At 39.7% G+C, this 18,357-nt stretch overlaps 1 protein-coding gene across 4 annotated transcripts in view; it reads right to left on the reverse strand.

Moving 5' to 3' along the window:
• The window catches only part of ZNF438 (zinc finger protein 438), a 51,927-nt gene extending 34,036 nt beyond the window's left edge, over positions 1 to 17,891 (reverse strand). For 3 of the 4 annotated variants that reach the window (XM_066199844.1, XM_066199834.1, XM_066199819.1), the window contains exons 1-3: positions 17,844 to 17,891; positions 15,701 to 15,782; positions 15,152 to 15,205 (exon numbers count right to left, since the gene is read on the reverse strand). The gene's annotated coding sequence lies outside the window, so the exon portion shown is untranslated. Of the gene's footprint in view, positions 1 to 15,151; positions 15,206 to 15,700; positions 15,783 to 16,953; positions 17,455 to 17,843 lie in introns of those variants that run through there. The other variant, XM_066199826.1, reaches the window with a different exon arrangement.
• Between the last annotated feature and the right edge of the window lie 466 nt (positions 17,892 to 18,357).

Below are 18,357 nucleotides of genomic sequence, written 5' to 3' on the forward strand. Positions count from 1 at the left end.
ACTGCCCCCAGCACTCGAGGTGAGGCCTCCCCAGCACAGAGCAGAGCAGGACAATCCCCTCCCTTGCCCGCCTGTGTCTGATGTCCCCCAGGACAGGGTTGGCCCTCCTGGCTGCCAGGGCACTGCTGGCTCATGTTCAACTTGCCGTGGACCAGGACCCCCGGGTCCCTTTCTGTGGCACAGCTCTCCAGCCTCTCGTTGCCCAGTCTCTACAGTCAGGGTTGTCCAGGAACAGTCCAGCACTTTGCCTTGCTGAACTTCATGTGGCTGGTGATTGCCCAGGCCCCTAATTTGTTGAGATCTCTCTGCGGGGCCTCCCTGGTGCATCAGGCATAGAGGGGATTCTCCCACTCTGCTCTGCATGGGCACAGCCTCTTCTTGAGGCCTGTGTGCAGTTTTGGGCACCACAATATAAGAAATAAAGCTGATAGAAAGTGTAAAAAGGAGAGCAACGAAAATACTGATGGGCCTTGAGGGAAAGCCGTATGAGGAGTGGCTGAGGTCACTTGGTCTGGACAAGACTGAGGGGAGTTCTCATTCCAGTCTACAGCTTCCTCATGAGGGAAGAGGAGAGGCAGACACTGACCTCTGTGGTGACCAGTGGCAGGATCCAAGGGAATGGCCTGAAGTTGTGTAGGTTGAATATTAGGAAAAGGTTCTTCACCCAGAGGGTGGCTGGGCACTGGAATAGGCTCTCCAGGGAAGTTGTCACAGCACCGAGCCTGACAGAGGTCAAGAAGTGTTCAGACACTAAGGGACAGGTGTGACTCTTGGGGCTGCCCTGTGAAGGCCCAGGAGCTGGACTTTGATGATCCTTGTGGGTCTCTTCCAACTCAGGATATTCTATGATTCTTCTTGTGCACCAATCGCAAACAACATAATTCATCAACATTTTAGCAGTACTTAAAGACTATCATATATACAGTTCAAGTCAAGAAAGCCATGGAGATAAGAACTGCCCTTAAAAATGTAGTCAAGAGGCACTCTGTGACTAAGCAGCTTCAGGGTGAACACTAAAAGTGAGAAACCACTGCACTTGAAAACAAAGTGCCCTCAGTTCTACCAAATGTGCTATTAACTGGATGTGTGCTAAGTTTGTTTACATTTTACTTTTTATAGCCAGTTTCAAACTGAGGCACCTAATCTTTCCTTAGATAAGCAAAATGAATTAATTACTATCAAATCCTAGACACATCTATGCATTTTGTCACAACAGTAATTTACTTATCCTCCCTAAGAGAGAACTTGCACAACTCTGAATATAAAAATACAGTTGACTACATTGTCTGAAAGCTTAAAAGCTCCCCTAATTCAAAAAATTCCTTATTTCTACAGAAGCTTGTTAAAGCCAAAGATTTTTTTTCTCTGCACTAAATACATTTAAGATTAGATCCAATTCTTCCCTGCATCACAGCTATAGGCATCACCTTGCCTCTAGTACATTACAGACATCTAAGTCCACAAGAGTTTTAAGTTAAATCACTAGAAGATCAACATGCGCACACACACACAGAGAATAAACAGAACCAGCTTAGATCCCGTAACATGACTTCTATACAAAAAGCAAGGGGCAATTCACGTAGACTCTGAAACCACAAATTTCTCATGGAAGAAAATTCATTACCACTCATGGTACTTTCCACCACAAAGGTGAAATTCATAATGGAGAGTCTGGTCCGCTACATTTTAAGTATGTTATAAAATAAACTCAAAATAGGTTACCTTTAATTACAAAATAGTGAGTAATTCTCTTCCTCCATTGTTGTATTTCTCTGGGGAATGGTTTTTCCCCCCAAAATCCCTAATGCCTGTAACCATATGGTTGGACCTTTCCTTCCTTTCTTGACCTAACTGGCTGAGTGCCAGCCATCCTCCCAGAGTGGGAGACTAGATAAGACCCCTGTACTTCCTTGTTCTTTCTCTTGCCCCTGGAACCCTTCAAGAATAAACGCCTTGAAATGATTCTGGGGTAAGAGCCTCTTTTGGAATCTTTTGTCCTGTCCCTCTGAGATATCCCTCCAAAGCCTCTCAAGAGCTAGTCCCGGGGGGGGGGGAGGGGGCTGTGGGGGGATATTGTCACTCCATCTAAGCAGAAGCAAAATTAAACAGGTAAAGAGAATGGCAAGATGAACTATACATCCTATTAGATGGAAAACAGTCTTTGGGAGAATCTGCCTCTCAACTAGTTCTAAATTCATCAGCATTTTCATAATATATAGTCGAAAGCAAGCTGTTTTGGAAAAAAAAAAAAATCTTTACCCAAAGTATTACCCTGCTGCACAGGAAGCCTATCACACTTGCAACATATTCAACGCATACCCAAGTGGATACGCAAAGGTAAACCCTCTTCATATGAAGCATCCTAACAAACCTCAGGCCACAATAAAATGACAGTGTAATTGGAAATTACAAGCAGCATCTTTTTCTGTCCAGTTACACTCACCTAGTGCTTCATGGGGGTTTTTTAAGATAACTATTGTACAACTACTTTATGCCAGGACTGGATTTCTCTGTTGAATAATACCCCGTAAGAACATCTGGGTTCAGCAACAAAAATAGAACTGACAGCCATGCTCCCAGTTACATGATGGAATACGCAATTAAGAACTGGGCAGCATACTGATTGCATTCCAATTATAACTAAGGCATCAAATTCAAGACTTCCTGAAAAGATTAGAGACATTTTCATTAAAATATATTTTTCCTGTCATTCACCAGCATAGCATAGCAGCACTGTCAACAACACACATGCCAACTGTTTTAATTTCTATTTATATAGTAAAGCAGCGGCATTGGAGTGCATGAGAATTAAACAAAGAAAAGGGCTCAGACTGATACAATTTATCACCTACAAACCATTTTCTTCCAGGTATAATCATATAATCCCATCGGGCTCACAGTTACACATTCACAAGACTTCAGTCAGTTACTGGGAAGACTTTTGAGTATCTGTGCTGCAAGTACAATAATACAGCTAAACAAAATAGAATTACTTGCAGCCTGAGAATTTCACAAAGCAGCCAATTAAATGCACAAGTTAGTAAGACCAGGATTATGACAAAAAAAGTTACCTATAACAGGATAGTAAGATACAATAGGATAATGAGATTGCTTGTAACTGAAGTACCAAAATTCAGGCTACTTCTCGAACCAACAGAGCACAGAACGTCCAACTACTTTCTCTGACAGTAGCAAAAAAATTTTTTTACTGACTACATTGTCAGTAACAAAAAAAAAAACCAAGCCAAAACAAAAAACAACCCAACACTCACCAGTGTCAATGTATCAGCACATTACAACTCCTCATACCCTAAAAAAACCCTGCCATCACAACCTTTCATCTTTCTTGGCACTGTGAGAAAACAGCATAAAGGTCATGGAAAACAAACTTCACTCGCATTCTTACAGGTGTCTCCTGCACATTAAAGCTGAAGAGCAGCACAGAAAACCTTCTGGTGTCTTTGCAGAACAGAACACTTCAGTTTCCACACCTCTGAGGTCAACATTTTTCAGTAGTATACAGTCACTTCTATTTAAAAACAAAATAATGCCTTGTGTTTATTGTTTATAAATCAAAACTGAAAACCAGAAGAAATACAGGATAACTAAACTATGTAGGAAATACAGAATTGAGTAAGATTTGGGGTTTTTTCCCTTTTATTTTTTTTTTTTTAAGATATGCAGCTACTGCAAAGAATTCAAAAGAAGAAAGAATCCTGAAGGCTCAGCTAAGTAGTTCTACATTCAAACAAGCTTAAAAAGATTTGCCAATTATATGGTCAAAGGTAAGAAGCTACAGTCAAAATCTTTTTTATATCATAACCTCTTTTCCAAACGTATTAAGAAAAAATAATCTTCAATGTGAACTCACAGTCACTCAACCAAGATTCAGCAAATTCTAAACCCACACACTTGATTTGTCATGTATTTTGGCTGCTAAGTCTGACTCTAAAAGAGTGATGTGCTACCTTAATATTATTTTTTTAAAGATTTCTCTTGGGATTGCACAGCAAAGGAATGAGTATGCAGGCTATCTTACACAGGAAGGAGAGATTTTTATCCTTAAAAACAGGAGGTTCGCCCACATGATCACCTGGGACAAACTTGGCCAGTACAAGCAGGCTAGAAGGTTATAGGAGCCTGGGAATGTTTAACATCAAGAAAGTAATTACAGCCCAGCAAGATCAGAAGGAATTACACAGGAAATGTGAACAGTAACCCTTTCATGCCAAAAAAAATAGTGAAAAAGTGAACTCTTAGCTGCCAGACTATAAGGCTGTACAAACCAATTGCAAAATGCAGGAATGGAAAAAACACTATATATTACTAGGCTATAAATTCCCAACGATGTGATAAAGCTACACCTCCATGAAAAGAACAAACCCCCTGCTCTTTCTTCTTGCCATATATATGCAATATAATTAAAGCCCAGAAGAAACATGAAAAAGTTGCAAGCACCACACAAGAATGGTCAGTTGTCTCCTCTGGACTTTTTCTCTTAAATTTATGCTGACCAGTGTTCCCTCTAGAAGATAGTCAAATATCTTGTTCTTATTTCGTCATGGAAAATCTCTGTCCAAAATATGTAGGGCATTACTCAAGCAAGAATGCTAACTCTCTCAGTTACCTATTTCATAAAAATGAATCTTCCAAATTCTGAAATAAACCCCGTAACTCAGGAGAATGGGCTCAAAGTACTCAATGTATTTGCTGGTGAAACAATTTCTGTTCTCTAGGGACATGGGGGAACTTGAGTGATCTGGCTGTAGTTCAGTCTAGTTAGAAAGCCTTCAGGTGTGAATCTGGAAAGTGAACAGTGATCCCATACATGCCTGTCCTTCACACAGAACTGGGATCCATTTTAGTGAGACAAGAGATTTTTTTCCTAAGTTCTTCATAAAGGAAAATAGCATTCCTTTAAATCTACCAGGACCTAATGCTGCACATAACCACAATCAGAAAATAGATGAGCAATAAAGCAACCAAACACTAGCGTTTTTATTAATTTATTTATTAAAATTACTATGAATACATCCTCATTAAATGAAAATAAGCTCCCCTGAAATGAGTCCTAGTGTATATCTGCTCTACTGAAAAATAAGCTTAAAAGATACTTTTACAATTTAAAAAAAAGGAATCAGTGAATTATCTTATTTAAGCAACACACTTCTTAAGCTGTTCCTAAAATTACAAATCAGAACAGCATCATCACACATTGCAGTGCCAAAACCAGCGTATGACTTCAGCTTCTTTTCTTCCAACCTTGTGACTCAGGCGTTCCACTCTACCTTCCTTTGCTACCCAAGTCTTTCTTTTCTCATCTCTTCTGTTGGATTCTGTTTTGTTTCCTCTTCCTTGCCTTCACATCTATGCTGGGTGGGATTTCTGTGAATTCTGCCATCACTAAAGCCACTTGCACAACCAATTCCTGCATGGCTGAAGTCTACTCAGCTACTTGCTCAGTGAAGTCTCTAAATATATAAAATCAAGGAGCAAAAAAAAGAAAATACAAAAGCAGCACATGAGAATTTCAAACACAGGCATGAAAATAGGGCAGAGAGTGCAGTAAAGAAGCAACAAGGACAAGAAGTAATTGCTGACATTATGGCCTGCACAAGTAACCATAACTCCCATTCTTCAGGAGATAAAACTGAAACATGAAACAATTATATTTTCTATTATTTTACTGAGATGAAGGCTGAAAAGAGACAAGCACTGTGACCTCACTCTGGAGACAAAGTTCCATTTTCTCCTGCACTAAACTTAATCCCACTTCTAAGAGTTGGTGATTTGCAAAAATAAACTGAACTAGCTTTCCCAGTCAATACATGTTCTTCAAAGATTAAAGTCACTTCTCCTAAATTTGTCTGTCTCCACAGCAGATTAAAGACTCAGCGGTACAATATTCATACAAGATGTTAACCAAAAAAACTGTAATAGTGGATGAACCACTAATTTTTCAACAGCTATAAATGCAACACAAACCTATCCATAGCATATAACACTGTTCGTCCATAGGTCAGAAAAAAAAAATTCTGTATTGTTGCAAGATAGTCTGCTTTCAAACAACTTGTATATGTAGAGCCAAAACACTCCCAGTGATACTGCATGCTTTTTTTGAGCTTAATGTGCCTAAAACCACAGCCTATTTTCAGCCAGGTGAATTAACTGAAGTCTGTCAGAAACCAGGAGCTACCTTCAAGGGCTATTACTATGCAGATGAGTTGGTGGCAACAGCCATGGGAAGGGTTCCCTGAACCTCCCCAGTGTAGGCAGCACATCAGAAACTGAGCATTCCTTTCAACACATGAATTTGTAACTGACTCATCTGCTGCACCCTGAAGCAGCACTGTGGCTCACAACAGTGGGCATTGCACAGGATTCCTCTGCAAATCAACATTTTCCACCTGGCCATATCTGCTCTTTGTAAAACTTCTGTAGAATTCGTATCTGAAAACTTGGAAGAGTTGAACTCAGTGATCCTTGTGGGCCCCTTCCAACTCAGGATATTCCATGATTCTAGCGTACCACTACAAGTAATGCTCTTTAATTGGGAGGTTACTGGCATTCAGTTTATGTCTAGAAAGAAATGTAATTAACTTTAAAAACCTTAAAGTAAAAAATGTCATATTTTGGGCCTGGGAAACCACTTTATAATGAAAAAGTGAATTCCAAAGATACTAATTTTGAAAATTACTCTGCTTCTAAATACAGTTATTTGTAATATGACTAATTTCAATAGAAATTTAAAACTTCCTCTTTTGAGGACATCTACAATCAGTCAACCTAACACCAGTTAATATTCCCATCCAGTGCCTTCCTCACTGCAAGTATACACATCAAACACCTTCTCCTTCCCAACCCAGAGGAGCTTTCTAAAAATAATTGCCAATGACTGAATTATCAGGTAACTACACTATTGACACACGAGTCTTGGGGAGGGAGAGGGGCCAGTAAAGAAAACCTGAAACCATTCTCTGTGAATATCTTCCATTAGGCAAGCATGGCTATTCTTTCTCAACCATTACTAACATCTATGAATTCTTTGGGTTTACCTTTTAATTTTGCAATTATTAATAAGTATTTTGGAAATGGTCTTTATAGTGTTTCATGTTTGAAATGTTATGAAGAGACAATTCAAATAAATCGTTTCCATTATTAAACAGCAAACACTTTAAAACATAATTACACTTTGACAAAAAAAGGCTCACATGCCCAAGTTAATTACATCTCTCATCACTGAAATCCGTCAGAGTTAAATAAGACTCAGGATACTTAGCCTGTCCTATTGCCCTGATGGGACACTTGCAATAGTCTACAGGTAAAGTCCACTTTACAAATTATTTTTTTATTTTTTGTTTTCTAGGGGGAAGATGTTTTACAAATTCTTAGATATTACCATCAATTCATTATTTTTTTTCCTTGACTTGCATTTTTGATGATGGTCAAATTAACACCCATTATTCCACAACTTGTATAACCAAGACTTCATAGTTTTTGATTTTTTTGCTTTTCCAAAATGAACAGCTTCCTGGAACAGGAAGAGAATTATCCAGAAGAAACCAGTTCTATATTCAGGAGTTTCCATCAATTTCGTTAGTGTTATTCCTAATCTAAGGAATTTTTATGCTTCTCAAAAGCTGATCAGCTAAATCTTTCAAAGGTATCTGCATTTCTGTAAGTGCAGAATAATTTTAAAATTGAAAAAGAAAAGTAGAGTTTGGTCTGCTTTAATCGTGAACATGAACAAAGCTTCCTTTCAAAATTAAACAGAAATTTCACTTTCCAATGAACACCATATTTTATACCAAATATCTGAAAATTTTTAGATGCAAAAAACACCATCAAAAAGGTTTCAAAACTTTTACAGTGAGTTAGATCAATTATACCTTAATAACACCCTAGATCAGCTTTCCTCACAATACCCAGCTATCTTCAGAGCATGTTAGTACATAAATGTAGGTTTGATACTTGCAAGAAATCATTAAAAAATAAATAAAACAGGTACAACCTTGATCTAGCCTAAACAGACTCTACAGTTTCATGCTTCTTTTGAAGCAAACTCTTATCATGTAAAAGAAATCTTACAAATACTTAATTACTTAAATGAGCTAGAACACAGTCTTTAAATACAGAGTCCACAACATAGCCATTTTTCTAACTTTTTTATGTGGTCACAAAGCCTTTCTGAGACAACAAAGAAACTTGACAGCCAAGTGAAACATGTCTGTAAGAAATTAAGTTCAGGGCAAACTGAACTAACTAAATGACGCTAATCAAACACACCAATACTGTTAGTTTCACCAGTTCACCTTAGGTCGAACATGCTCTAAACTGGCCAGAGGTGAAAAATCCTGCTCTGGACTTGACTAACTCAGTGTCTGAATAACCATCCCAGAAGCTGTTGATCAAATCTGGCTTCCTTATCATTTTAAAATACAAAAGACTTCACTCAATCCTCTTGGAGCATCTCTGACCACAATTATCTCCAGGCCTGTCACTTCCAAGTCACTGAAATTACCCGTCTAACCAAGGAACTCAACATGCTACAGCCAATAGACAAGTTAGTCCTGTGTTCTTTTAGCAGTGCACTGACATTGTTCATCAGCAAGACACATGGGAAGATTTGTTCTCAAACCTGAGCAGCAGCACACTCCACTCAGGACTCTGTAGAGAAGAACAGAGCATGTACATTATTTACCTTACACGTATGATGCTTTTGTCAAGTGACCCCACTACACTAATTGCTTTTCTAAAAAAAGTCAGACTCCATATTCTTATAAATGCACAATAACATACATTCCTTTTATTTCAAATCCCATCTCCCCAGCAAATGATAAGAGCTACTACCAAACCCAGACAAGAGTCCAGCTTCACCACCAGAATAGAAGACTCAAAGCAGGAGTCAACGTGGTTTACTAGAACATTAATACAAGATCAGTGAGAACTATCTCAAAGGAAAGTAGATTTATTACTGTCCTCCCCTCCAGATCACTGTGTAAATAAAACTTTTTCATCACAGAAAAGAAGCCCTCCAGAAATTATCAAGTACATCATTCTACACATACAATAACAGAGAATTTTCAAATACAGCAACCTACAATCAAAATTATGTAAATGCAAATACGATGCAAATTACATTGCATTCATGTTTCTATAAACTATACTGTGGCTATACATACTCTTGTAGTGCAAGTAGATGATGAATGAAAAACAAAGATGTGAGAAAGAAAGAGAAACAAACAAGCAATCAGGCTGCTAACTAATGCACTACACCAGATGTTTTCAGAAATGGCCCTTAATAAGGTAAGATTTAAAGAAGAAGGAAGCTACCACTGACTTTCGGAGCATTGTGTTCATTTACAAAAGTGAAAAGAAATAATCCAAAGCAAGAAACTTCTCCAGGATTTCACAAACACCCAGGACCCACCTGATTATGCAAAGACTGGCAACATGTAATGGTGGCTTTTAAATGCATATTTTTCAAATAGTGACAATCCCAAATAGCAAGGCTTACTTTTCAAATGTTCCAATCGTAAATAATGTTTAAAAGTTGACTATTATTCTAGACTTATCATCCCTGGCAGAGTACCTCTCAGTTACTGAAGTTTTTTCTGCCTTGACAGTAGAATTCCATTTCTAGGATTCACACAGAGAAAATGTTTCAGTATAAATCGTGGCTATTCTAAGCCAGGAAAATGTCCCACGGATTGCTAAGTTACCATCTTTCAGGCAAGTTCTCTGTAATTAAGGTATCAATTATAATTTCACGGGCATGTTTTATTTTATAAATAAACTCTGTTTCCACAATTTGAGCTGTGGGAAAGAATGTCTGCGTCAACGCATCAAGCCTTGCAGCATGGCAAGTTTTGAACTGAATGCCAGCTCTTAATGTTATAATACGGATTCAAGCATGGAAAAAATAGGAGGAAGACTTCCCTCTCACCCCCAAATTCCCACAAGCCTGCTGAATTTTTTTATTCCTGTCACGGCACCTCCCTGACATCTGCTCTTTGCTGCTCTAGAGCCAAATATAACAAATTTAACTCAATCTGCTGCTAAACACAACGAAAGTAAAAACTGCAGCCTGCACTAAGAGAGAAAAGGACATTTAAGTGGGAATGAGAAAAAGCCGATTCTGTAGTCTTTTCCTGTTGAACACTGCTTCTGATGCTTTTATCACAGAGTTTTATATTTGAGTTTGATAGAGACTGAAAGCAAACAGTTTCTAGGACTTGAACCATGCCAAGAGAAAAGACTGGCAGAGCAACAAGCATGCTCATTTAATTAAGATACCCCCACTGCTATTTTTATGACTTTTTACATACTTGCTGGGAGTTGGCAAGGTGACACAGAAGGCCAGCGTTAGCTCATTTCATCCTCCCAAAATATTCCATCACTCTAGGTACAGAACAAACTTGTGTACTGACTTGAGTTAAATTACCGCAGGAACACCACCTTAATGCACAAGCCCAGGCAATAGAAAAATCAAAGCTGAACAGAACAGTGTCTCACAAGTAGCAAGTTGCAAAACCAACTGGCCTACATAAATCCTCTCCAGTTTCATGAGGACCCTGATGTTAATCCCCAAAATCTGTTCTCCAATATCCACATCTACAAGAGAAACAAAGCAAATCAGTGCATCCTACCAAGGGAACTAGACATACTAGGGGGCATCTCATCTAGATATAACCCAATACGGAGAAAGGGGACAAACAAATTAGTGAGATGCTGTAACTCTTTCTCCCATAAACAAAGTAGGGATAGACTTAATTCCTTTACTCACATCATCAGCACATGGTGTGTAGATGAGCTTTATTAAAAATCATGATGGAAAAAATAATTTTGCAAGTGACAAAAAGATAAGGGATTATATTCTTTCAGGAGAAAAGGTAACCTGAGCCTGTGTAAATATACCTGCACTCTAACTTATCCAATTTCTATTAGAATTTTTCTAAATTAGAATTATCCCTAGACTGCAGAGCTCAGTCTTACCAGTTTATTAAGAAATATATCCTTTCTCAAGTTTCCTTTCTCACTTTGCCACCCTAATTTCACTGAATGTCCCCTTATTCTTATAGCATGAACCAACAAAACGAAAGCTTTTGAGTTACTTCTCTCAAACAATTCATCATTCTGTGTACTTGTGTTATACTTCTCCATATTCACTGCCTTTCAAACGTTAAACAATCTCTTTTTTTACCAATTTCTCTTTATAACAGCAAATTTCCTTCCCCACAGATTCCTCTTTTAGACTCTTCCCTGATACCCTTCTTCTCTACATCCTTTTTAGAGGCATCCAGCACCACATCCCCTGTGAGGGTATGCTGTATGACAGCAAGACACTGATTTTTACTGTATCATTTTATACACCACCACACTTTGTCTACTTTGATTGTAAGTATGAACACAGGTATCAGAAGTTAAGAGAAGAAACAAGGCTTTTAACACACCGTCCCCTACTTTGAGTATGTGGCACTACTAACATGTCAAGACATCATTTGGGGCCAGGTAGTCTTTGCATTTTTGTCCTTCAGCATAATTTCTTCTTTGTACCTCACCCATTACAGTCTGCCAATCTTTGTCATTTGCCAGTTAGGGTACCTTCCCAGAAAGAAAATTACTGGTTTACAGGAGAACACCAACACACACTAAGCAAAGGTAACTGCCCAGGACTTCAAGACTTTTAGGTCTTCAATCAGGCACTAAGCGTGCTTTGGCACAAAAAACAAGTCAGTAAAAAATACAGCAGACCTACCCTTTGAAAAATGAAGACTAATAAAAAAGATAACTCATACTATGTGGATTACAAGAATATTCTGCATCCTACTTATTCTACTATGGAAACTATGTAACACTATGGAAACTATGGAAACTATATAACATCTCTGAATTAACTTACTAAATATCATAAAATATAATAGATTGCCCCTTACAAAGTACAATCCAGACAAAACTAGAAAAAACTTTCCAAAAAACACAATGCATTACATTTATAATTTGAAGATTTGAAATCACTATCCCTCTTTTTCTCTGGAAACTAAAAAAAACCTAAGAGAATCTGTAAGACTTTTTTTTCTCTCAATGATGAACAATATTGTAAAGTTTGCTTAATACTGCCATTTAGGATAAAACATAATAGAGTGATTGACCCAACTCTCTGTTCTTAAACACTCTGCTAAGAGAACAAACAATTCGTGAAAATAACAAAAACCAGCTGAAGGCGTTTGGGTGGTCTCAGTTCGAGTCCTGTAATATAGAACAGCTCCTTTTTTCTAAATCCAATACTATTTGTTTTCCTGCTTCAGTAAAGCCTTAAAATCTGTTGATGACAAAAGCAACAAAATCCACTGAATATCCATATTGTTTTTTGGGCAGGGTAACTTCCAAGTGCTTGATTCATCACACACAGAGTACTGCATTTACAGATACAACAGGACTATGCAGGTTTCTATAGACTGATCCTTTTTAATTCTCTAACAGTATTTTGGGGGATCATATAGTTTTATCTTTAGGACACTGCACATAATCAGCAGAGACCAAAGCTGGGTAGTTCAGCTTTACTGCCCTACTTCCTAAAAACATGGATCTACCTTATTTCTTCACCAGCAGTTCTGTTTTGATTGAGCTGAGGAAGAGCAACAACTGTCAGAACTTCATGTCTCGGTGTACATAGCACTCTTTGAAAGGACAGCCTGATATAAATCTGAGATTACACCCCCTCACAAGCAGCAGACAATAGTCTCCCCTAGGGTAGCTAACCAGTCATGGCCAAAAAGATCCACCAAAATTAAGTTGTGCGTCATTCAGTAGAAGACTGAAGTGTGCTCAAAACTATAAAAATCAGTAACTTTTTTGTAAAATCCCTATTTTCTACAGTTCATCCTAAATAACCACAAACATACGTATAAGAGAAGGGGAAAAAAAGCACAGGTACAATAGCAATGACATCAGTCTAAACTGTAATTTGTCATCATACACCATTTTCATAGTGGTGACCCAAGAGAAAGATTCTTTGGAGATACAGTCTTTTGCAATTGTCCTTAACAGCTGAATAATTCACCAAAAATTAAGGCAATGCACCTTTGAGGGTTTTTTTGGTTTGGTTTCTGCTTTGGCGCCACATAACACAAATAATTCCTACAGACATTTAGGCATTCAGCTACTGGTAACAGAGGGCTTCTGAAAAAGACAGTATGGAAACAGCTCTGACTGCTCTGCCACCCACACTTGAACAGCAAAAATTTTCCCTGGAATGGTAACTTACAACCAACATAATATCCCAAACCAATTTCATTGATAGATCCTAGTAAGTCTGCCAGAAGTAGCTTCTTTCCCCCATGACTCCTTTACCTATCAAACAAATTTTCCAAGCTGCTTTTCCATCTCTTTAGCACCTGCTCCTCCTGGCAAATACCCAAGTGAGCCATAAGAATACTCCTGCCTCTCCAGTCACTTGCTGCAACAGAGGCTCTTCAACAGGGCTGAGATAGTCCAGCTCTGGAGCTCATCACATAACCCCTTCCTGGCATTAACCATGACATTTCTTCTAAACCAACAATCCTGAGTCTAGACTGCCTGAAAAACAATAAACTGCTAACCCACAGAATGAAACATGATGAATACACAGAAATTAACATCCTATAGCAGCCTCTAAAAGTAAAAGTCACACTTCAAACAAAAAAAGCATGTTTATGATTCAATACTCCATAATTTTACTTTTTACGATTACCTGAAAAAAAAAATCTCATCATTCTGCAAAAAATTAAAGTTTAACCACAAATTAAGTGACCACAATGCATTACAATTCTGAAAGATGTACTGAACTACTGATTATACTGTTTCCCTTCCATTTGTACAACAATTCAAGGTGTACTGGCAGCTCAGTACTAAACCTCTTCTGGTATGAGAACACCAGCCAGCCTCCCTTCAAGCAAGGCTTTCAGTACTGTATGGCTTTCAAAAAGATGAAAGAAAAGAACCAAAGAGAAAAAGAACAGTTCACAGTTTAGGTGAGGAAAACATTCTTTCCTAAAATGGTAAAAGACTGAAGTGACAAAGCAAAGATAGTCTCACCTTAATGGATACCCTTTCACATCCTTGTTCAATACACAGTTCTACCACCAGTTAGGTTTATGGTGTTTTGATTGTGTTCTTGATATTAACTGGAAGATTACAATTACTGCTACACAAACCATGCTAATACTCCCTATAACATTCAATTACAATACCCATGAAATCGATCCTTTAAAAAAGTTGTGCTGGAATACTACTGACACTAAGTTTAATCAGCCAGTTAGGGACAAACCAATACAGCAAATACAACACTATAATACAGTAAGTCAAAGACACACTTAATTAGCAAATATCCCACTTTGCGATATTTAATAGGATGGTTTCTACCCAGTTGTTCTGTGGTTTCATGAGATGACAAGACCAACACTGATAGAGCAAATACAATACAAAGACAACAGCATTCCCCAAATGCCATTTTAAGCTGGCAGTAAGAATTGTCATTACACTAATATAAGAAAGAACGAAATTATAAAAAAAATCCACAACTTTTTATTTTTGAAATTAAAAAATAAAAGATAAAAAATAAAAATAAAGATATCTGTCATAACTTAATGTGAGTTACATTGTGAAGAAGTCTGTAATTCATTTAACTTTGACAACATGCAAATAATACTCTATGAGAAAGGGCTCAATTATTACTCAAGCAGCACTGTTTCTCTTATTTGCCACTATTAGTCTTGTAAAATATAAGGTCATGTTTTAGATTTGTTTTTAAAAAATCTTTTTAAGTAAAAGCATGTTCTGGATTTTTGTAAGTGAATTAAAACACCAACATGAAGTATTAAGCCTTAGAAAACAAGGCCAATGTCTTGACTGCTAATAAGGATGAACATCAAAACATACTTTCCTGCTGCTGAACCACTAATATCTTTTATGGAAATTATGAAAACAATTAGTTTCCCTGGAGTACAAGCCCAATGGAGTACACCCTTATTGACCTTAAAGAATTTTAAATGAGCAAATAAACAGCAACTCAAACACAGAGGCAAAATCTGTCTTTGTGCTCAGATGGATACAGAATCAAAAATCAAAATACTCTGCAAAGATATTAACTGTAATCTTTAAACATACCCACCTTATAAGTCCTGTTGCTGCTATGACCAATGAAACATTTCATCCATCTTAATTCCTATTTCAAGGAAATAAAAAACAAACAAGCAAGAACAACAGAAAGTTCCAATATCTCAGGAAATATATTTAGCAAAGGACAGTAAATCAGATTTAATAGAAGAGAAACATTTTAGGAAGGGGTAAATAAACAAGAATTCTACTAAAACACGTTTACCTCCAATACAACAGCATCTCCTCTGAGGCATAACATACGTTAACCAGACTTTAGACTAGAGATTACAATAATAAATATCTGAATAAATATTGCTGAAATAACTGATAAAAGTTCTTACATTTCTGATTTTACCATGCACTTTTAAAATACCAAAGTTTCTTTAATTGCAGCTGCAGTAGTATTTCCAGTCAGCTTCCAATCCAAGTTCTACATTCAACATTTGGCTATTTCACTTTGACCTGACATCATCTACCTCCTTAGGTGCAAGTAAATACATAAAACCATCACAAGTTTAATAAAGACATTTAAAACATTAAACCACTTCTATAAATGTTTTACCTGTGCACATAAAAATGCTTGAAACAGTCCAAGTCACTGATGAAGAACACTCCTCTCATCTAGTATAACATAATCCTTGAACCTGTACATCAAAAACATATGTGTGACAATCACTAAAAATTTCTAAGGCTTCATGTGAGAAAGTCAGAAATCTCTCATCTATCCTCTCCCCGTCATTGCTAGTTCTGATATTCTCACTCACAAATGAGATGCAGGAAACACAAGAAATTTTCTTGGTTAAATGCTTTGAAAAAACACTTCAATTACAACTTTAGCTACCACACACTTTCTATTTCTTTAACAGCCTGCCCAAAAGCTAAAACCATGTGCATAGCACTGGTTTTCTTCTGATCATCGTTCCCCAAGAATATCTTTATAATTAAATAGTAAGAACATTAGATTATTACGAAAAATATTTTAAACATATGACTTATCATACACTTTCTTTCTTCCTCTTCCTGTCTTTTGACAAACTCTAACTTGGAAAAAATCCAACTCTTCTAGCTACTGGAGCAGAAAAATTATGCACTCATCCCTGATGTATTTTGCTTTACACAAAAATAGCTTTGAAAAAGATTAAGTTAAATTATTACTAAGAATAACTAGCTACAATCAGGGTATTGAAAAAACAAACAAACAAAAGAACAGCAGCTCAATATTTTGATTGCTGAATAGTTCTAGGGGGGAAAAAAACTGTACATAAACTACTGTGATCCAAGGGAGCTGTGCATTTACCCTGTTATCCTCCTTTTTCCTTTTTATTAAGGAATAACATGAAAGACCACTTTTAATGGCGTATTACAGGTTCAAATAAATCAGTACAAGAAAATTCAAGACTATAATTAGCTTAACTATACAGCATTTAAGGGGTAGGCTGTTGACTGAGACTTTATTACATATTAGAAAGCTTTACTGAAAGTTAACTCAGAGAAGAAAGGAATTGAGCACAAGACGCACCACATCAATCTTAATTTAGGTACAGAACTAGGTAAGTCTTTCAATAGAGCGTGACTTTAGGGAAAAAACAATTGAAACAAGCCAATCTTTCATACTGTTTCAAATCTGCCATGCTGCACTCATTTGCAAAGTCTTTTGAAAACTCTCCTACGTGGCTTTAGAATGCTTCCCTCTTTTTATATTATCTATGCCAGACACATGTGATCACTTGGAATCTGGGATACGTTCCTAATGTCATTATTAAAAGTTCCAATGGATTCATAAGCCGACAGGTTAGTTGTACACAAACACTATACCCATTCACTGCATCCATTTCTGCAGCCACAAGACAAAACCCCTTCGGCTGTCAGTTCCTTCCAAACCGTAAGGAGCCCGAGAGGACTGCGCATCGTATTTGTACTTTTATGGAAGCAGCAGCAAGGTTACGAAACATCGCCCAGGTCTCGGAGTCGAGAGCTCGGCGCACAGCTCTGACTCACGCTGGCAGGGACCGCACAGGAGCCAAATGCTGCCACGGCCCAGAGCCACAGAACCTGGAGGCACCCACTGCCACCCCTCACAGCGGTCACGCTCTAAGGCCACCGCTGAAAACAGCGTGAGCTGTACAAACAGCGGTCGTGACTTGTAGGAGTCGGTCATTCGCGGCCTTTCTGAAGGTCTTTATTACAACATCAGAACCGGCAACGGCAGTCACGCCCTCTCGCAGTTTCCGCACTGGCGGGGTGACACCCCCGCGCCGGGCCCCGGGTGACCGCTCTGGCTCCGAGCTCGCACGGCGCCCCCGGCCGAGCGCCGCAGGCCCCGCACCGCCGCTCCCGGGCTCCGGCGGCGGAGCCGGGCAGGGCCCGCACACACCCCGGCGGCCCGGGGGACGCTGCCGAGCCCTCCGCGCCGCCCGGCACCTCGGCCGAACCGCGGGTCCGGCTGCGCCGTAACGGGGCGAGCGAAGGGCCCCGCAGGCGCGGAGCTCCGGCCGCAGCGCCCGGCGGGGAACCCCTCGGGCTCGCCAAGTGAGGGCCGGAGGAGGCGCCCGGCCCGCCGGGAGCCGCCAGCCCTCCCTCCTGCTTCCCGGCCCCGGGCCGCCAGCCGGCTCCGCAGGCGGGGAGAGAGCGGGGCAGCCGCGCCCCGGCGCCGCCCGCCCCCAGCCCGGGCCACGGCCCCACCGCCGCGGGGGGAAGGAACTTACGAACGCCCGCCGTGCCCGGGTCCCGCCTCCGCGGCGCGGGGCGGCGGCGTCACCCCCGCGGGAAGGCGCAGGGGCGGGGCCCCGGCGGGCGGGGGCCGTCCGAGGGAAAGGGGCGGTGGGGCCGCGGCTTGTTCTGCGCCTGGCGTTTGGCGGCGCTGATCCGCGGGTGTCGGGCTCCGGCCTCGGGCACCGCTGTGCCGAGTGAGGCCTTCCCTCCCCGTCCCAACCATCAACTGGCGGGAGGGCGGGGGAGCTGCGCTCCCAGCCGGTCCCCCGAAACTGATGGTTGTCAGTTGGATGGGGGGTTTTGAGGGGCAGGTCAGAAAAAGGAATCTGAAAGTACAGGAATCGTGCTGGAAAATAAGCGTAAGGGACTCGAAAGCACTGGGTCAGAGGGAGTGCTGATGGCTGAACGTGAGCCTACTTGAGGGCCAGTGGCATCCAGGCCTGTATCAGCAATAGTGTGGCCAGCAGGATGAGGACAGTGATTGTGCTCCTGTACTTGGCAGTGGTG

The sequence above is a fragment of the Chamaea fasciata genome, unplaced genomic scaffold, assembly GCF_029207755.1.
Source record: "Chamaea fasciata isolate MVZ Bird 193981 ecotype frontalis unplaced genomic scaffold, bChaFas1.0.hap1 SCAF_1, whole genome shotgun sequence".
NCBI classification, from domain to species: Eukaryota; Metazoa; Chordata; class Aves; order Passeriformes; family Sylviidae; genus Chamaea; species Chamaea fasciata.